At 42.7% G+C, this 4,603-nt stretch overlaps 1 long non-coding RNA gene across 1 annotated transcript; it reads right to left on the bottom strand.

Moving 5' to 3' along the window:
• Nucleotides 1-453: 453 nt before the first annotated feature.
• Nucleotides 454-2,701, bottom strand: LOC127338400 (uncharacterized). The gene is made up of 3 exons (XR_007874349.2): nt 2,250-2,701; nt 1,320-1,367; nt 454-1,226 (listed from the first exon to the last, which is right to left on the bottom strand). It is a non-coding gene; the product is annotated as an uncharacterized lncRNA (long non-coding RNA).
• Nucleotides 2,702-4,603: the final 1,902 nt, after the last annotated feature.

The raw sequence follows: 4,603 nt of genomic DNA on the forward strand, positions 1-4,603 counted from the left end.
CCTATGTAGTTAATGGTCGTACCTCGGCGAGTGCCTCTAGATCATCTATTTTTTATGATAGGTTGAGTTTCTCTTTTTTGAGTTACCCAGTCATGTGTTTAGACCATCCCCCAAGGTATCTATGCGTCGAGCACATCTTATTATTCCACCTTTGGATTGGGTTGTTCCCAGCAACTGGCTTGTCTCATATGAATTTAATGATATCCGAGAAACCCTCCCTTTGTAGCCATCTAAGTTCAAATTTGAATGCACGTCTACGTTGAGGGGATGGTGTCTCGGTTGAAAGTAAAATAGACGCATGGTCCCCCAAAGCTTCTATACGAGGCAGGATCCGTACGGAAACTAGAGGAAACTTTAATTCCCAATCTGAGTCCATCAATACTCGGTCTCGTAACTAGGCTCTGGGAGACTGTTTGCTCATGTGAATTGTCTCCCAATTATTAAAACCTCCCTTAAATCCAAGCTATCAATGACGGCATTGAATAAGAAAGACCAATGCGTGTCGAACCTGCCCCTACTCTTCTCCTGAGGGTATCTAATCAAATTAAAATACCTTCAATAATGATCGGGTGCGGATTATCTTTTGCTAGATTAACCACCTCACGAAGAAAAGCAGGTTTAGCAGCATCCTGAGCAGCCCCATAGACGGAAACCAAACTCCAAATGAAATTATCAGATTTGTTTCGGATGTGGAGTTTTATATGAAAATCTCCTCCAGAATTATCTAAAATTTCCATAGTCAAAGTCCGGACCCCAACTGGTAGGCCACCAGATCGCCCCCGAGGTGGGCGGGATACCCAAGCAAAGTCTTCCCCGCCTCATACTAGTTTGATAATTGGAGGAGTAATAGATATACATGAGAGAACCGGACTTCAATCATTTTGGAAAAAACAAATCGACATTAGCAATGGCAAGTACTCCTACAAAAACAACCTTTAAATGATTGTGCTAGCCCAGTAAATATGCAATTCTATAGGAAAGTGTGTTTTTCCCTTAGAAAAATGATTTTCCTTTTCAATTACACCAACTTCGGGAGTAGAAACATCTATGGTGGCATGGAATAAAGAAGGAAAAGAGTAAGTTTAAACACAACCACTCAATTTGACACATTCACAACATAATCAAATGTGAAAAAAGACACCAATACCTTATCAGTTTCAGTCTGTGCTATGGCCTCATTAGTCTCAACTCCAGTTACCTTTTCAGCTTTGACCTTTGGGAACCAGCTGGAATAAGACCCGAGGAGAGTACAAAGATATTAGAGATATTGGTAGCAAACCAGTGGTCAAAATCCAAATAGCAGTTGTTCAGCTAATAACCTGAAAGCTTTTTCTGACATGTGTATAGCTCCTAAGGAGGCCTAGTGTCTGCAAGTAAATCAGAATGGTGAGCACGGAAACATAACTTAAAGAAGCAATATATGTACACAACCATGCGTTTCAAATGCTATTGATGGCTGTTATTATTAACACTATCGGATAAACTATTCCTGGTTGTATAAGACTAGTCACAATGCATAGTATCATATAGAAGTATCATGCGTATGATACTAATAGATGTTACTATCTTCACAATGCATGGTATCATATACTAGTATCATAGTCTCCATATATTAATTGTTTTGTAGAATCTCAATGCAAATATATGTACAAGATTTACTTGACATTAATTTTTCTTGTAGTATGTGCTATAATATAGTATCTACCTATGATACTAGTACCCTCTCTCTCATCCTTAATTGCACTGCCACATCAGCATTTTGCATGCATGGAATGCATGATACTACCTATGATACTCCCATTGTGGCTAGTCTAAGCATTAGTATTTTTTTGCGGGGAATATAAGCATTAGTATTAATACTGTCAATGTCCGCTCTAATTTGAAGTTTTCCTTTTCCACCATGAGATTAGTTCGCATACACTCCTACTACTATAAGTTACTAGAATAGTGTGCACACACTCCGATTCTTTCAGGCTTTCAGCAGAAATGATTTTTTATGACAAGCTATGTTGAGCTATGATTTATACTTTTCGAAAGTCACCATTATTCTCCAGCTCTCATTGTCGCATTAGATTATTAGAAGTTGCCAGTCCAGCAAAATAGAAGACAAATGAAATGCTAAGTTAAGTATACAGCTAGAGAAAGGAGAACTGACAGACAATTACTCCCTCCGGTGTGATAAGATTGACGCGAGCGTGTATACTAAATTACTAATTAGCCTAGGTTAGTCCGACCAGATGAGTACTTACCAGAGGAAGAAGTGAACGCCAATCTTGATGACGAGTGAGTGGTTGTAGACGCTGAGGCACTCGACCATCGCAAGCTTGCGAAGCTCGGCCTCGGGCCTTGACTCCATGAGCCAGCCACGAAATACGCCCCGCCACGCGAGGTACCCGAGCCGGGGAGGAACTCGAATTCCAGGAGCTCATGCCCGATATTGCTCATGGGGGCGGAGGTGCGAGGTTGCTCAGACAGCCACCCAGGTTCCCCGCCGCCGAGCCCCCAATCCCCGCCGCCACTCCTCCTTCCTTGCCTAGCACCGGCGGCCAGCCTAGGTTCCCCGCAGCCCCTCCCCTTCCCCCGCTGCGGATTCGCCCCTCCACCTCCCTCGTCTATCGTCGGCGGTTGGCTCTGTACTTCCATCCCGACAACCAAGCGGGAGATCGCCGACCGAAGAGATCACCATCAGAGGAGGAGATATGGCAGTGAGAGAGGATGAGTGAGACCAGACTAGTTTTCTTCTCTGGTGACATTAAGATTCGTGCAGCCTCATTGGATATCAGATGATCTGTACGTTTAAAAGGATGCTCGTTTCTTGTAGTTTTCGTAAAATATATTATTAGAGGTTTCGGCCCCACAGTTTTCCAGTCTCATATTTTTGGTTCTGCTAGTTTGGTTCCGTCTATTTACTACCATTAAATCGAGCTGAATGAACGATTATTAAAAATCTCAACAACCGTAAAACTTGTATTAACTTATTAGGAGGCTTGTGTAATGCGAAATGAGGGACAATCATGCGTATCATTTATTAAACTCGCTAAAAATAGAGGGTGCATAAGTATGAATGCAATTGATATTTTTTGATACTGATCTTTTTTTAGGAGAAAAGATGAGAAATTTATACACTGCAACTTTTATGAATTTGTAAGGAGGTTTTCACCATTACTAGTACATGTGAAAAGAGTATATGGGTTGAGCGTACAAGAATTGTATTATTGTTGTCCCACAAACTTTTGTTATGTTATACATACATATTTTAGACATATTACAAGCAAAAAAGTATAACAAAACCTTCCATCAGGGACTGTGGAAAATCAGGTTGTACTGTCCTGCTTTCGCGGGCAAATGGGAGACGCCTACTTGTATCCTTTTAAGTGCAACAAGGAGTGCCCAGAGTTCTATAGGTTTTAAAGGGAAGGCACTTGGTCCAGCTTTATAAATAAAGCAACACACAATACATAGTCAGCACCATACATGAAACCATACCACCACGACACCAACGAACTCAGTAGCCACACGCCAACAAGTCAAGTAGATAGAATACAAAGCACTGAAACGGGTCGAATATGCTCGCTAATCTCCCATCCTAATCCTCGTGTGCTGCCTCCTGACCCCGTCCCGCGCGGCGTACAACAGCGCCCTATTCCTCTGTCTGACCAGAACCCTCCATGACTGCATGTGAATCAACATATGGTAGAAAGCAGCCGGGTTGTCAATCAGTTTTCCTTCGATATTTAATTTATTCCTAATGTTCTAAAGGGACCAGCTAAGAGCCGCAAAGGTAAACCAAACTAATCTACGAAGGGGCCCTGCTAGACCTGCGCAAGTGCAATGAACACACCAGCACGTTGGGATCAGCGCTTACCTAATACTCCCGCGTCGGGCGTGCGCCAGACATGGCTCGACGACGACGGCCTTGTTGACACCACCAGCACGCATGATCCCATCAAGGCCACGAACAAAACCCTCTAGCTTACTGACATAGTTCTCCTCGATGTGCAGTGCCACGGCCATCTCTTAGTCTCCATCACTGGTGTAGCTATGTACAAGTCAGGGGGGCACCCCCCCCCCCCCCCCGCCCTAGCTTTTAGAAAATTAGTGAACGAAAAAATGTATAATGCTTATAGTAGAATTTTTTGTCTCCATAATATAGTAGTCCTCGTCTGACAAACAGATATGTCGATCCCGACATCTCAGAAAACTGATACTGCTCGATGTACCGGGGCAAGCCCGAGGCCTAACTCGATTCTAGGATGCATACATGCAACGTTTGTTCCCTGCTCACAATTTAGTGCATCTTGTCCGCTAACGGTGTTAATAAGCGAAATGAAAGGACCTTTTTACCCCTAGTGCACAATGTGACAAAAATGTGTACAAGAGAATAGCTACAGTACATATTGAGGAATGCTACATTGAGAATTTTTTTCTTTTCCCCTCTCTTGTGTACTATATTGACTTTGTTCTAGTCTCCAGACCTTCTACAGACTACATTTAATCTCTTTCTTTTCTCATCAGGCAACAGCAAGGAATGTTGGGGATAGAGGCCGGTGAAGACCTTGCTTGCATGTCGAATAAACCAACTAATGAGAAAATCAAATAAGCT

Source organism: Lolium perenne, chromosome 3 (assembly GCF_019359855.2).
Source record: "Lolium perenne isolate Kyuss_39 chromosome 3, Kyuss_2.0, whole genome shotgun sequence".
Taxonomy (NCBI): Eukaryota; Viridiplantae; Streptophyta; class Magnoliopsida; order Poales; family Poaceae; genus Lolium; species Lolium perenne.